The sequence below is a fragment of the Ovis canadensis genome, chromosome 1 (assembly GCF_042477335.2).
Source record: "Ovis canadensis isolate MfBH-ARS-UI-01 breed Bighorn chromosome 1, ARS-UI_OviCan_v2, whole genome shotgun sequence".
In the NCBI taxonomy this organism is placed as follows: Eukaryota; Metazoa; Chordata; class Mammalia; order Artiodactyla; family Bovidae; genus Ovis; species Ovis canadensis.
In genome coordinates this window covers 176,379,524-176,396,744 of record NC_091245.1, presented here as the reverse complement: position 1 = coordinate 176,396,744, position 17,221 = coordinate 176,379,524, and the positions used below count along the sequence as shown (strand labels likewise).

The window sequence follows — 17,221 nt, the reverse complement described above, 5'->3', positions numbered from 1 at the left end:
CCTGAGGTTCTCACTCCAGTCCTCAGACCTCCCTTTGTTCATTTTGGAGGGCTTTTTCCTTTGTCTTTTAGCCAACACTATTTTGGATTCCTTTTTCCTATTCTAACTACCTAACCCTACTACAGAGTGAGGTGGAACTCCAGGGTCCCACACAGTCTCTGCTGGCACTCGGGGGCAGGCAAAGTTTTCCTTACTGCCTAGGAGGGACAAAAGTCCCAGTTTCCTATTCAGCCTTCTCTCCCACCACCCCTGTAGGGGGGCGTGGCACTTTCTTACAGCCTCTAGAAAATACAAGCCTCAGTTCTCCCACCACCATTTTTCTGTGATGTTTGGTATAAATTGAGAGGCTATTGTCTAAGTTTTCTGTCTTGCTAGGATTTCCCTTTCTGGTTTGTTTAGTAGAGAGAACAGACTTTTGTTTCGGCCCTTTCATCTATGCCTGTGGGTGATTCCAGTTGCCAAAGTCTAGGATTCAAGGGCTTCCCTGGTGGCTCAGGCAGCGAAGAATCTCCCTGTCACGTGGGAGACCTGGGTTTGATCCCTGGGTCAGGAGGAAGGCTAAGAGAAAACCCAAGGAATTCTCTACACTGTATCTCCTTGGGTCCTGGATGTCCTAGTCTGTTGTCCTTTCTCTTTCTACCTTTAAGAGCCTTATATTCTTCTACACACAGTGTTCAGGGTTTTTACTGTATTTAGTGGAATAAAAAAAGACAGGTGCTTCCACTTAGTTGGCCTGGAAGCAGTGATAGGGAAGCCCTTCCCTGTCACTTTAGCTTCTGTGAGATCTGGGAAACATCCACCTCATAGAGTGGTGCAGAAGACGAAACAAGACAATATATAAGGTGCTTGACTCACTGTAGACAGTGCACTACTGAATCGTTCTCTTTGAAATGAAACTATGCCACCAGGCTTCTGATCTTTCCGGTGCATTTTACAAGACTTCCTCTGAATCTTCTAGTTCCAGGGATCAGTATCTGCCAGAACTTTACATCCACTCCATACCAATAAGACTATTCCTGCCTTTCCCCCTTGGAGTTGGCTATTTCATATAGGGATGTGATTTCCTTAACAAAGCCCCTTGTCTATAGCAGACACTCAAGCATCTACTCAAATGAAAGTCCCTCCTGTATCATTGCGAATTTTAGGAGTGCCTTGGAGGCAATTCTCTCACAACAGGGCCATTTCCCTAGTAATAGCATGGGGATGACACCAGGTATTTACCTCATAGGATCAGTGGCTCCACTTGCCAACCTTCTCGTCTGAATGATATCCACACCTTAAAAAAAAAAAAAAAAGGCACACTGCCAGAATAATGCAATAAAATCCTCCCATTATCACTGGTCTTTCCCTGACTTTCCCCCCACCCCCCAGTTCCACCACTGTTCCACAACAGGGGGAAGTAAAATTATAGTAAAGACAGCAAAACGGAAGAGGAGACAGTTCCAGCAGAGTCAAAGACTATTGTGTAAGGGAGTTACATACAGACACCACAAGGGAGGATTCAGGCCTCCCTCCCAGCAGTCACAAACCAGGATTTCCTTCACTGTAGAACAGCAATACAGGGACATAGATAGTGTAATGTACAGATACAGAGTACTATTTCTCCCGAACTAAATTCTTGGATGAGAGCTATGCATAATCAAATTTAACTATAACATTCCAAAAGCACATTATTGGGTGAAGAGCACTTTTAAAATAATTTTACAACTCTAAAACAATGGGCTATGCAATGAGAGTTCCTTTCAGTTATTAAATAGTTATTTAGAGCTGGAGACAATAACCCTGAGGTTAATTGGTTCAGCTTCCAGGTTCTAACAAGTTAAAGTCATCTGAAGGTGAAGATGATCTAATGTGTTTTGAGAAACCTCAGGTACATCAATTTGGTTGCCACTCCAGTGGTCTGTTTAAAACATTTACACTTCCTTAAAAACAATAAATGAACCCATCTAACTTTTTACATGCTCATTTTAAAAGATTTTTCTGAAAGATGTAAATTCAGAATCTCCAACCTACTTTGAAGGAGAGTTGAAGGGAAAAAATTTCTTAGAAGGAGCCTATTTTATTTGAAGATCAGATGTGTGTATATTTCTGGGGAATGGATTTTGTCTCTGCATGTTACACAAGGAAATCCCATCCCCAGAAACAGATTTATCATCTCCAGATGAGTCAGATATGTCCTCATATTTTCTCTCCTATTCATCTGTAGATGTCAAGTTTACCCAAACTTGGATTGTATTTCTTCAGTTACCAGTGGATGTGAAGAATGTTTCAAATGACAAGGAAACTGTTTACTTACCTACATACTTCTTTAAGAGGCTTGAAGACAAGTATCATATTTCTTCACCCTGTCATCCTAGCAACTAGGGTCCTCATTACCTGGAAAGTAATAAGCACTTATTGAACGAAAGGAGTGTGAAAGGAGAAGAAAAACAAAAGGAGTTAACTCAAGCATTTATCTTTAAAACTTATGATGAGTGCTCAAGTTAGTGTTCTAGGGGGAGAAGACACTTAAAAGATTTTTATAGGCTATATTAAGGAAGGTCAATTTCATTATGAAAGTTCTTGAAGGGTATGAGAAAACTGAGGTTGTGTTATTAATAATCACAGAAGAAAATGCAAGGACATCAAGATTGGTTTAGCAGCCGTTGATAGGATGATTTGGTTTAGTAAGAATTGGAGAGGAAATTGAGGCTAAGGTTTTTCAGGGTTCAGTGGAAAATTTTTAGTCTTTCAGAATCTTACACAGGAAAAATAATGTAACTGGGTACCTCAGAAATACATATTTCTACTTTTCAATGGATTGAATGCTGCCTTACAATAAGAGCATTCAAAATAGCCTGTGGGGATAGAAAGGAGAAGATGACAGAAGATCAATAGAAACACGAAGGTTCTAGAAGTACAACAGGTAAACCAGAAAGCAGTAAGTTTTGTTAACAGCAGTTTGTGTTAGATAACAAAGGAAAGCAGCAAGCTGGCTTTAATCAAGGAAATATTTGAGGACAAACAGGTTATTTTCCCTGAACTAGTTAACTTTTTTCCTTCTCCTCCACTGGGAGATTTCCTCCCAGGAGTACTTTTGGGTAAGTTAGATTTTTATTGAATGTTGATTTTATTTAAAGGATCTAATTACCAAAATATGCAATTTGAATAAGAAATATTTGGGGGGAAGTTGGAATTAAAGAAAGTGTATAATAAAGAGCTATCAGTATTTACAGTTTGAGAAGTACGGTAGATTAAATATCCTAAACAACCATTCACAACCTAAGTATTTATGTAAATATTTTAAAAATCTTCTATAAAATGTCAATAGACAAAATTAAGGAACATAAGAAAAAAATTCCCTCAAATTACTTAAAACCAGGAATGTTGGATAAATAGGCACCAAATCCATTTCTTGACCTGTCAGTTTCTGAGGAACCCTAGACAGTCTCAAGGAGATTTTTTGTGAGCTAAAATGAGGAAGAACTAAGTCCTATGTCCCATCTAGTTAGGGAATCTAATAGAACAAGTGTTAGTCAGTCAGTCATGTCCAACTGTTTGAGATCCCATGGACTGCAGTCCACCAGGCTCCTCTGTCCATGGGATTCTCCAGGCAAGAATACTGGAGTGGGTAGCCATTCCTTTCTCTAGGGGATCTTCCTGATCTAGGGATCAAACCTGGGTCTCCTGCACTGTGGGCAGATTCTTTACCTTCTGAGCCACAAGGGAAGCCCTAGTATTCTAACAAAATATACTAATACTCTAACAGAATATCCTGCATAAAATTTTGACTCCTTCAGAAAATAAGGTAAAAAAAGAACATTGCCCCAAAAGATGACATCAAGAAAACATGCCTTTCAAACATGGTGCTAGGTGAAGGGAAAAGAAAACAAATGTCTTCCAGAGAACATATAAACGTCAACTAGCTGTCAAGTTCACTGTCAACACTCAAGCTACCTGTGTAGTCCAAGGAAACCCGAAGCACAGAACTAATTTGCAGTTGTACTGGATTAGTTGTACCTCCAGGATACTAAGATAAGAAAATATCAATCCTCTATAGGAACTTAACGATCACCCAGAACTCTTAAGAGTTCCCACAGATAAAACTCCAAGAAAACTGAGCACCTCCTTACACATACCAAAAGACAAATCACAAAGTAATAATGAAAACGTATTATGAGTAAGAACTGTCAGAAATAGACCCATAAACAGTTCAAATATCAGAACTATCAATGAGAACAAAAAGCAAATATATTTAAAGAAACGAGATCTTTTGAGAATGAGCTAGGAACAAGAGATTTCAAAGAACAAGAACTAAGAGATTTAAAACACAATCAAATAGAATATGTACAAAGGAATATAGTGCATAAAATATAAAGTTCAGAGTATGAATTAAAAAGCTAATTTTATTTGCTCTGTCTACACTGGAAGTATAATTTGAAAAAAAAAATCCAAAATGCATCTTAGAAGGACTGATACAGAAATATACGGGAGACAGCAAGAGACATGGAGAAGAGAACAAACAGAACAGAACAGAACGTCTGACTGGAGTTCCAGAAGGACACGAGAGCCTGAGGGAGAGACGGACCAGTCAGTTCAGCTCAGCCGCTCAGTCGTGTCCGACTTTTGGCGACCCCATGAATCGCAGCACGCCAGGCCTCCCTGTCCATCACCAGCTCCCGGAGTCCACTCAGACTCACGTCCATCGAGTCAGTGATGCCATCCAGCCATCCCATCCTCGGTCATCCCCTTCTCCTCCTGCCCCCAGTCCCTCCCAGCATCAGAGTCTTTTCCAATCAGTCAACTCTTCGCATGAGGTGGCCAAAGTACTGGAGTTTCAGCTTTAGCATCATTCCTTCCAAAGAAATCCCAGGGTTGATCTCCTTCAGAATGGACTGGTTGGATCTCCTTGCAGTCCAGGGGACTCTCAAGAGTCTTCTCCAACACCACAGTTTAAAAGCATAAATTCTTTGGCGCTCAGCTTTCTTCACAGTCCAACTCTCACATCCTAACATGACCACAGGAAAAACCATAGCCTTGACTAGACGGACCTTAGTCGGCAAAGTAATGTCTCTGCTTTAGATGGATAATGGCTGATAATTTTTATAAGTATTAAAATGTCAAGATTTCCTAAAAGTCTGAAGCAGAAAAAAATAAAACCATACACTGACACATCATAAATATTAAAGAAAGGTAGATTATGAAGTTAGTCAGAGAGAAGTTGAAAGACAGCCTATAAAATACAGGCAACAGAACAATGGTTGCACTCTTGAAAGACTATCATGGAAAGTAGAAGATGGAGAAATAATATATGCAAGATAACATCATTGCATGCCTAAAGACATTCTGAAGAAAAAGATATTAAATTATTCTGGTTTTTTACAACCAGAATAAATTCACTAAGTAAATTCTAATGAATGTGATTCGAAAAGAAGGGAAATGATCACAGACAAAAGATCTGAAATGTAAAAAGCAATGTGTAGCCTCTAGCCCACATCTAATTTGGCAGCATAAAAGTACAAAAGCACATTGCTCAGATCTCCCTTTAAGGGAGAACCTATAACAAGGAATACAAGCCACTGACAGTCTCTAGCTGTAGCATCTTCAGGATCTACTGCTGTGTTTGGGCCAAAGACAATCCTCCCCAGACAGCTCCCAGCCAATGACAGAAAAACAGCAGTACTGGAATGTGATTGCTTCTGGCCAATGCCAGCATTCTGTGATGCTGTCTTTGCCCTGGAGCTCTCTGTCAAACTCAAGACACCTTAGCTTCACACTTTTCCTGTCCAATCTAGCCTTCATGCCTGACCTATTTCATAAACGTCAGATTTGCATCATAGTCAGAAGGCTTTCCCTTTTCCTGCTTACTTTCCTCTTTATATTTCACAGGCATTACCAGCAAAAATAAACAAACAACAAAAAAAACCTCATCAGGTCAGGGCTAAGAGTAGGAAAGGCGGGATTAGGGTTTGGCTCATTCATAGCAATGGGGTTCATGGGCAAAAATAGGAGAGAGGTGGTGGTGCTTAAATACCATAAACCAGGGACCCTTAACAACCAGCAAATTTAGAAGGGCAGCTAAGGGGCTTATCCCACAGGGGACTGCAGTGTCCAGAGACAAAACAGACCAGCAGTTAGTAAGGATGTGTTACTACATACAAACAAAATAAGGTAAGAATGGAAAAGCAGAAAGCTGAATGCAGTCATCTCTTTTAAAAGTCACATTCTTCTGTGTAGTTCCCAAACTCAATCAGGTTTTCCTGGAACTTACTGACTGAAAAGGTAGTTGAGTCCTCAGGATGAAGGACTTTTCAAAACCATAGTAGATATGTACTGTAAAGATTCCACTAGTTATTTTCCAAAGAAAATTATGGCCATTTACTTGAACATAGGGGAAAGGAGAATACCCAGATATCCCAAGACTTTGGGGCGTAAGATTTTTATGAACACTGATAATGAGAGAACACAGACAAAGTTCCTCTGTTAGAGGGGGACATGCAAATTCCACATAAGAAATGGATTACACTGACTTATGGTACATCTGCTTGGTCTGCAGAATCACACATCATGGGTTTCTTAGTCCTCAAACAGATAATTAGGATTGACATATTTGTCAGTTAGCATAACCCCTACATCAGGTCCTTGTCCTAGTGGTAGGAGCTACAAGAGGGGGGACGTCTCTGAAATAGTTTTACACTACATATAATAGTAAATATACAACAATATCATATTCCAAAAAGAATACAAGGGTGGTGGTCCCTATTCTATTTCTATTTAATTTGCCACTCTGATCCTAGAGAAATTGAGTGAATCCTAAAGAGTGTCTATAGACCACTGCAAGCTCACCAACTAGTAGCCCCTGTCACAGCCATTGTGCTAAATGTGGTTTCATTGCTGGAGCAGATTAATAAGGCCTCAGGTACATGGCACACAACCAGAGACACAACACTTTTTTTTTCTGATCCAACCAGGAATGAGAATCAGAACACTTGCATTCATGTGAAACAGACAAAATTTCTCTATAATTTTGCCTAAAGGACAGCTAACAATGTCCTCACTTAATAAGGCCCTCTGTCTAAACACAGTCTAAGAGATCTGGACCATCAGCTAGGATTCACCTTACCAGTTACAGCCACAACATCAAATGCAATGGTAAAGCTATGGTTATTCCAAGTCCCCACTCAGGCAGAGAAACCCATGGGAACCCTGGAGAAGCCGTCTCCTGAACAAGTGTGGACTATGACAGCATTGTATAGTTACATTGAAAGTGAAACTCACATAGTCAAGCCCAATTCTTTGCGATCTCATGGACTGTAGCCCAATAGGCTCCTGTGTCAATGGAATTCTCCAGGCAAAAATACTGGAGTGGGTTACCATTCCCTTCTCCAAGGGATCTTCCTGACTCAGGGATAGAACCCAGGTCTCCTGTGTTGAGGGCAGATTTTTCTTTACCATCTGAGCCATCAGGGAAGCCCAAAGTTCCATTAGCACCTGCTGTAAAGAGAAAACCTGCCACAAGGAGTAGAGTTGGCTGACAACTTCCAGGGACTGTGCTTTTGAAATCTACCACAGCACTGAAATCTCCTCAGGCAGGCTGTGCTCAGGCACTCTGGTATAAGATCCTGGCCATTTTTCCTTAAAGGGCATTCCTTAAAGAACATTCTTTGCTCCAGAGCTCCCTGTTAGGTTGACCAAATGACTTCCTCTGAGACTTACCTAGTTTGAAGTGCTTTGTTCTCAATTCTCCTTCTTTTACAAGTATCAGGCCTAGATCACAGTCTAAACACTGTAGTTGACTACACCTGAAGATCCTGTACTTCTTGACATTTGCTTTCCCAGAGGTTCTGAACTAACAGTCAACTATCAATCTGATCCTGCTACATGCAGCACAGCCTCCACTGCTAACAGAAAACATCTAGCACTTTCTATTGATGCTAAAACAATTATGAAATATTGTTATTTTATTCCCTTCATTTTCCTATCTACTGACTTAGCATCCTTAGTCCAAGCAACATGATTAACCTTACCTAATGAAAGACAACCACATGGTTCTTCTTCTATACTTTGAAAAGCATCCATCATAGAACAGATCTTTTGGACATGTCCATATCAGATTCAGACTTTTTAGTTATTGATGTTTTATCTTAAAAGTGAAAGGTAATAATACCAGAATGGTATTGTTGGATAAGCAATTACTCTAGACCCTCTCATAGAACCCAGTCCCTTAAAAGAAGCCAAATCAGCTCAAATAGTTGAACTCGTAGTCATACAAAGGGCATGTTAAATTGCCAATAAATATGATACATACACATTACTGATACGATTTTGGAATAGTTCATTCCAAATAGTTCAGGACTTTGAAATGCTATGGAAACCCTAAGATTTTCTACCTGAGAAAGTTGCTATCATCAAGATAGAAGCCTGTAATTAAAAAGACAGCCATAGTATATCACCATTCTTAATAGGTGGTGTTAACATAAGTCCTAGTACAAATGCACTCTCTCACAGAACAGAAAGGAAAAAACTTATGCAGAAGTTCAAGGAGTCCACAATAGAAGCATAAAGTTAGACCTCAAAATCTGGGCAAAAACAGAAGTCATCACATTTTAAAAGTCATGAAAAATCTGTGAAATCGAGGAAAGATGTCTGGTGTCACCAGATAACTTGCAAAGAACCTTGCTAAAATCCTCCATGATACGGTTAATTATAATTGAGACAAATTGCTTCTGATATTAAATATTAATGGGAAACCTTTTCTAGAAGAGAGGATATGCCCAGTTTATGCTCCAATCTGTAATTAACATAATGCTAAAAAAATGACAAAGGTAATACAGACTGAAACTACAAATGACAGGATTGGTTGAACATCTCCAAACAAATTTTATAAAACAGTTTACCCCATAGGTGAATATGTAGTAGTAGTAATAGAATATTTATTTTCTGGATGGTCAAAGACACAGCAATTGCAGTGAGCATAATTTAAAAAGAGAGACTAAGTTTTCATAACTTCTACCTAGGTCAGCCTAACATTTATCCCCATCCACTGATAGGGAAAGACATTTTGGTGGGGAGCAATTATTCATGGTTTATGAAAGGCTTTGTCCTTAATTCAGAAACTTCATTGTCCTTATTAATCCAAACTCTCTGTAAAAGCGGAAGTATTCTTAACATGTCTAGAAAGTTACAACTACTAGAGACCTTAAAATGACATTCAACTGCAAGTCAACTGCTGATTCAAGATCCTCAGAGGAAGCAGGCAACTGAGTGAAGTCGATATTTTTGCCCCATATCATCTGAATGAGATATCCAGAACCATTACTGGCCTGACTTTACAATGACCAAGAACTGGGCAAACAAAACTGAATAGACTTGGGGACCAACCAGGACAGAACTGTTTCCATTAGCACCTACTATAGACGCCACAGAAAAGGGCGTCAAGTTTCCTTATGTCCAATATTTAAGGTACTACAAAGGCAGGATAGAACTAGGCAAGGGGACTTGGGCTGGCTTCATATTAAAGACAGTGAAACCATCAAGAAGTTGATGTAAACGCACTCTCTTGACAACCATAGATGACAGCCATAGACTGGCCTTGGAGTTCCTTTCCATCTTGGCCCTGGAGATTCCATGACTACTGACCCACTTTATACCACTATGTAGCAGCCTGACTCATAAACTCTATACAACTCTGCCCTGGCACATGCCTACCAGGTGCAAAAACCTCAGTAAGACTTTCAAAAGGAGAGATATAAAGACCAAAGGCATATGTACTAGATTTTCTAAAGATCATAAGATACCTTTTCCTAGCCCCAAAGGCAGGCATGATAGCTGTAACTCCTTAGGCCAAAACATACAAAGCACTTGTTGTTTTTGTTCAGTCGCTGTGTCTGACTCTTTGTGACTCTATGGACTACAGCACAGCAGGATCCTCTGTCTTCCACTGTCTCCCAGAGTTTGCTTAAATTCATGTCCATTAAGTTGGTGATGGCATCCAGCCATCTCATCTTCTGTTGCCCCCTTGGCCCTCTCTAGCCTATCCAGACTTCTTTATCCTCTTCATCCATCTCTCATGCCCTGGCAGTCAGGATGGGTCTGAGACTTAATGCCCAACAAATTTTAAACATGAAGTTGGTATCAGCTCCCTAAGGCTTATGGAAGAGTCTGTTGCCCACCCCCACCCCCAGAGTAGAGGCGCATCATTCATTTTTCTACCTCCCCCAAATCAGTACTTCAAAACATTAGTGTTTAAAATTATTCAAGCATCCCTTGAAAGAACAAAGACACAAAGCTGGAGCCTGCGTAGCCTCAACACAATACCTTGAAAAATTCTGACTACGCAAGCATATCAGAAAAGGACAGGTAAAACCAAGTTACCCATTTATTCTTTCTACCTGTGTAAAAGGATCAGGCAAGAAGGCAAATCATATGAGAAATATCCTCATCTGTAACAATTTGTAACAGGGGGAAACAGATATTCAATATCTTAATATTAGATATTGATGACTTAGATATTTATACTTACTGTTACTTGAACATTATATTGAACTTATATGCAGAGTATATCATGCAAAATGCCAGGCTGGATGAAGCACAAGCTGGAATCAAGATTGCTGGGAGAAATATCAACAACCTCAGATATGCAGATGATACCACCCCTATGGCAGAAAGTGAAGAGGAACTAAAGAGCCTCTTGATGAAAGTGAAAGAGGAGAGTGAAAAAGTTGGCTTAAAACTCAACATTCAAAAAACTAAGATGATGGCATTTGGTCCCATCACTTCATCACAAATAGATGGGAAAACAATGGGAATAGTGAGTGACTTTATTTTGGGGGGGGGGCCTCCAAAATCACTGCAGATGGTGACTGCAGCCATGAAATTAAAAGACGCTTGCTCCTTGTAAGAAAAGCTATGACCAACCTAGACAGCTTATTAAAAAGCAGAAACGTTACTTTGCCAACAAAGGTCCATCTAGTCAAAGCTGTGATTTTTCCAGTAGTCATGTATAGATGTGAGAGTTGGACCATAAAAGGCTGAGTGCCCAAGTATTGATGCTTAGAACTGTGACATTGGAGAAGATTCTTGAGAGGCCCTTGGACTGCAAGGGGATCCAACCAGTCCATCCTAAAGGAAATCAGTCCTGAATATTCATTGGAAAGTTGATGCTGAAACTGAAACTCCAATACTTTGGCCACCTGATGATAAGAACTGATTCACTAGAGAAGACCCTGATGCTGGGAAAGACTGAAGGCAGGAGAAGAAGGGGACGACAGAGGATGAGATGGTTGGATGGCATCACCGACTCGATGAACGTGAGTTTGAGCAAGTTCCGGAAGTTGCTAATGGACAGGGAAGCCTGGTGTCCTGTAGTCCATGAGGCAGCAAAGAGTCAGACACAATTGAGTGGCTGAACTGTATGTTATGTTTGGTAACTGACCTAGAAATATGAACCTAAGGAGAAAATGAACCAATTAATGTTCCCGCCTTCTAATTCAGTATCCAGAGGGAGACAGTCCATTAAGCAGCAGAACCTCAAAGTTACCTGTTACATCAGTCATTCATCTTAGAAGAATGTCCAGATCATTACATAAGAAAGTATTTAGAAAAAGAAATATCACCTAACAAAAATCTCAAATTATTTGGCATTGGACTAGGAGCTAGATAGAAGGAAAATTAACTTTGGTGGCTGAAAGAGTAACAGTCCATATTACACAGCAGTGAAACATTTGGTTAGGTTGTCACCTGTGATGCTTGGAAGGTATGTAATGTACATGCTTGATAAACTTGCATCTCAGAGGGAAGAGGTTAGAAGAGAGAATTTTAATTACCATAGGTTATATCTGCCAACAATAAATAGATGAAATTATTTAACTTGGGAAAAGAGCTAGCTGATTTATAAGAATGAATGAAAGGGAACAGAGCAGATCCAGAAAGTCTAGGACTTGCAGGGTTGAGAAAGGCAATGCTTCTTCCCCAACTGATAAAAGATAAAAATAAGAAGACACCTGATCCAAAAGAAAAGTTTATTAAAATTTAGCCTTATAGCAAGAACTAAATCAAAAGCTTGGCTGAAACTGAAAACTTCTGAAATGTTTATAATGATCAGAAACCATAGATCTATTTAAGGTTGTGGCATCCACTACAACATTTTTAAGAGGACAAAATGATTCAGTGAAAACAGACAAGGCTATGATTCTCCCACCAAACCCTCATAGGTTCAAGCTGTGCACTTAATTGAACTTAGCCTAGCACTGAAAATTATTCTGGACATCTATTGGCACATGCTGCTGAATGGAATCAAACAGATGAGAATTCAATTAAATGTGTAGTTTAGTCCAAAGAACCATAAGACTAGACCAAAATTCAATGATTATTTGAAACTTAAAATGATTCTTGGCCCTAAAGCACAAGCTGAGAAAGCTTCTTCATCTCTAAGGAAGATATATTCTCTAATGCTCTCCTCAAATGTAGCCGCTGAATATAATGGAGAAACTTCCCAGGGCCTAAGCCAAGGACCTTGCAAAAATGAACTTGGAAGTCCTTTCCACAAAGCAAAATTGAGCTCTAATTAGAAATATCCTCAATCCACTGATAAAGAATCGAAACAACACATTCCTAGGGAGATCTTTAAACTGCCATTGACTTTCAAATTTCCCATTCTTTCCCAACCTGAACAGGATTATTTGTTTCAGTTATCCTTTCTTTTTTCCATCAAAGTATGACTGTGTGAGAAATTAATAAATTTTCCTCTTAGTTCATAGGTTTCCAGATAATGAAGGGCCATAACTGGACCTGATGAGAAGAATTCTATTTATTACTTAGAGATTCTGGGCTTTGAGTTTGATGCACTGATTAAAAGTAAACTTTGCACGGTATCTCTCAAGAAAGATGGAATGTGTTTCTGGCTGCAAGAAAGAAAGTGGTGACCTGCATATCTGATGGCCAGAAAGACAGATAATAGAGATTTTTGCTATTTCCATCTTGATTATTTCTCGTAAAAACAGGATTATACTTCCTGGACCTTTTGGAAATGGGTAAATGACCAATGACCAAAAACAAGACCAGGAGCTGACTGTGGCTCAGATCATGAACTCCTTATTGCCAAATTCAGACTTAAATTGAAGAAAGTAGGGAAAACCACTAGACCATTCAAGTAAGACCAAAATCAAATCCCTAACGATGATACAGTAGAAGTGAGAAGTAGATTTAAGGGACTAGATCTGATAGAGTGCCTGATGAACTATGGAATGAAGTTTGTGACATTGTACAGGAGACAGGGAGCAAAACCATCCCCAAGAAAAAGAAATGCAAAAAAGCAAAATGGCAGTCCGAGGAGGCCTTACAAATAGCTGAGAAAAGGAGAGCAGTGAAAGGCAAAGGAGAAAAGGAAAGATATACCCATTTGAATGCAGAGTTCAAAGAATAGCAAGGAGAGATAGGAAAGCCTTCTTCAGCAATCAATGCAAAGCAATACAGGAAAAAGACAGAATGGGAAAGACTACAGAAGACTTCAAGAAAATTCGAGATACCAAGGGAATATTTCATGCAAAGATGGGCACAATAAAGGACAGAAATGGTATGGACCTAACAGAAGCAGAAGATATTAAGAAGAGGTGGCAAGAATGCACAGAAGAACTATACAAAAAAGATCTTCATGATCCAGATAATCACGATGGTGTGATCACTTACCCAGAGCCAGAGATCCTGAAATGAGAAGTCAAGTGGGCTTTAGGAAGCATCACTACAAACAAAGCTAGTGGAGGTGATGGAATTCCAGTTGAGGTATTTCAAATCCTGAAAGATGATGCTGTAAAAGTGCTGCACTCAATATGCCAACAAATTTGGAAAACTCAGCAATGGCCACAGGACTGGAAAAGGTCAGTTTTCATTCCGATGCCAAAGAAAGGCAATGCCAAAGAATGCTCAAACTACCACACAATTGCACTCATCTCACACTCTACCAAAGTAACGCTCAAAATTCTCCAAGACAGGCTTCAACAGTATGTGAACCAAGAATTTCCAGATGTTCAAGCTGGTTTTAGAAAAGGCAGAGGAACCAGAGATCAAATTGCCAACATCTGCTGGATCATCAAAAGAGCAAGAGAGTTCCAGAAAAACATCTATTTCTGCTTTATTGACTCCACCAAAGCCTTTGACTGTGTGGATCAGAACAAACTGGGGAGAATTCTTCAAGAGATGGGAGTCCAGACCACCTTGCCTGCCTCCAGAGAACTCTGTATGCAGGTAAGGAAGCAACAGTTAGAACTGGACATGGAACAGACTGGTTCCAAATAGGAAAAGGAGTAAGTGAATGTTGTATGTTATATTATATTGCGTAACTTATATGCAGAGTACATCCTGAGAAACGCTGGGCTGGAGGAAGCACAGGCTGGAATCAAGATTGCCGGGATATGCAGATGACACTACCCTAATAAGCATAAAGTGAAGAAGAACTAAAGAGCCTCCTGATGAAAGTGAAAGGGGAGAGTGAAAAGGTTGGCTTAAAACTCAGCATTCAGAGAACTAAGATCATGGCATCTGGTCCCATCACTTCATGGGAAATAGATGGGGAAACTGTGTCAGACTTTATTTTGGGGGGCTCCAAAATCACTGCAGATGGTGACTGCAGCCATGAAATTAAAAGATGCTTGCTCCTTGGAAGAAAAGCTATGACCAACTTAGATAGCTTACTAAAAAGCAGAGACATCACTTTGCCAACAAAGGTCCATCTAGTCAAGGCTATGGTTTTTCCAGTAGTCATGTATGGATGTGAGAGTTGGACTATAAGGAAAGCTGAGCACCGAAGAACTGATGCTTTTGAACTGTGATGTTGGAGAAGACTCTTGAGAGTCCCTTGGACAGCAAAGAGATCCAGCCAGTCTATCCTAAAGGAAATCAGTCCTGAATATTCATTAGAAGGACTGATGCTGAAGCTGAAGCTCCAATACTTTGGCCACCTGATGTGAAGAACTGACTAATTTGAAAAGATCCTGATGCTGGGAAAGATTGAAGGCAGGAAGAGAAGGGGATGACAGAGGATGAGATGGTTGGATGGCATCACCGACTCGATGAACATGAGTTTGAGCAAGTTCTGGGCATTGTTGATGGAGGTGGAGGCCTGGCGTGCTTCAGTTCATGAGGCTGCAAAGAGTTGGACATGACTGAGCAACTGAACTAACTAAACTGAAATGACCAACTCCTGGCCAATATTTGTTGGCGCTAAATGCTCCAGAATTCTTTCTTCCTCTTTGTCTCAGCATCCAGCAATGCTGGGGTAGGGTTGGGGGTGTCTGATTGACAGTCCCTCGGTTATTGAGACAAGCAGAAGCCCTCTGGTGATCCACAGTTGACATATTTATTTCTCACTCAGGCATACTGCCTGTTTAAACCAAAAAGATATGGGAATGTACGGTACTGAAACATGATCTAACATATCCTGACTGATAAAAGAACCCATTACTATAATTTTCTTCTTGGTACACTTTGACCAAAAATCATGAAATTTGAGTTTCTAATTTTAGGACCTGGATAGTTAAAGTACTTAAATATGTTCCTCCAAAGAAGTTTGTAGGATCTGAAACAAGAAATTAACATCTAGAATGTACAATAAAGAGACAGGAACACCAAAGAAAAAAGTGCAAACTATATACCCACAAGCTATTTACAGAAAATGCAAAAGCTAGCAACTATATAACAAGGTGCTCAAACTCATTAATAATCAAAGGAATGTAAATTAAGAAAAGATATTATTTTACACCTATTAGCCTGGAAATAGGAAGCTGGATGACTGTCAAATATTGGCAAGAATGTGTGAATATAGGGATCCTCAAGAATGGATCATGGGAAAGTGACGAGTGAAATCTTTCCAGAGGACAGCTGGTTACAACATAGTCAAATTAAAACTCTTTAAAACTAATTCTCGTATGAAATAGAGGAAGATGGATTGAGAAGAACCATTTCTGTAAGTTAATACGTCTGCAAAACAGAACACATTTTGTAAGAACACATTAAAAAATACAGACAGTAAATTGATGAGAATGCTTGCCAATGACAGCAGAGGACTATGGGAATAAAGAATGAGGATGAAGGGAAATAATAAAGGGTTTAATGATAATGAGGCACAAACTGACTACCACCACCCTCTGCACTAGAGATCTCCCTGTAAATAAGTCATTTTGTTTCTTACCTCATCCCAACCAAAAGTGGGTTATGTAAAAGAAGCAAATAATTTTTGTCAGTAGTTGTTATATAGCCAGTGATTGTAAGCCACAGGAAAATACCCCTGAGCACAGGTAGCCAGTGACCACAGCTGGATCATTTCACAGCCTTTGAACAGTAGTATATACTGATGCAAGGTTTAACAATTACTTCTGAAGCAGGGAGTAGGGGCTGAATTTGTAGGGTTTTCTCATTTTTTTGATGTAAATATTGCCATCACAGTTGGTTTCAAACTACTAAGGAATTAACAGACTAATGACAAAACTCCAGAAAATTTAACATTTGGCCCTCACAATCTGGTAGGAGCATGTTCCAGGCAGTACCTATGAGATTCCAGAATTACAGCAAAAGACCCCCTGATTTAAATGTAGATCTTGCCAAGAGGGGCACATAAACACGCAGAGATTTTCTGTTCATAAATACTTAGAAAGCAACACATTTCACCCACACTGAATCTTTAATCTGAGCTAACAGGAACTTCTTCCATCTTTCAATTTGGAATTCTTAATTATTGTACAATCACAGAGCATGTTATTTAACGTGGGTCTCACCAAAGTGAGATCTGAATCAGAGTTTAAACCTTGAGTGGTGTTATTTTGTTCCTACCTAGAGGGAGCAGAGTACAATACTTGTATGTTCTTAACCACTTGAACAAAAGACATTAGCTCAGGTTAAGAGTACAGAGTGCCTGCACTACCATCTCACAAAGGCTATCTCTGTCTTCCAAATCATTGATCTCTCATCTAAAACCCTGCTTAGATGGCAACCTGCTCTATTTCCAACATCCAATTTTCTTTTTATTCCTCTTTTTTTGCAGATTCTGTTTTTCCTTTTTTTTAAATTTAATTAGAGGCTAATTACAATATTGTATTGGTTTTGCCATACATCAACATGAATCTGCCACAGGTATACACGTGTTCCCCATCCTGAACCCCCCTCCCACCTCCCTCCCTGTACCATCCCTCTGGGTCATCCCAGTGCACTAGCCCCGAGCACCCTGTATCACGCATCAAACCTGGACTGGCAA

At 39.7% G+C, this 17,221-nt stretch overlaps 1 protein-coding gene across 3 annotated transcripts in view; it reads right to left on the bottom strand.

Moving 5' to 3' along the window:
* HHLA2 (HHLA2 member of B7 family) overlaps positions 1-17,221 on the bottom strand; it is a 149,819-nt gene that overhangs the window by 110,847 nt on the left and 21,751 nt on the right. For all 3 annotated transcript variants that reach the window (XR_011249033.1, XR_011249031.1, XM_069552574.1), the window contains 2 exons: positions 2,297-2,376; positions 1,222-1,276 (listed from right to left, as the gene is read on the bottom strand). The gene's annotated coding sequence lies outside the window, so the exon portion shown is untranslated. The remainder of the gene's footprint in view (positions 1-1,221; positions 1,277-2,296; positions 2,377-17,221) is intronic.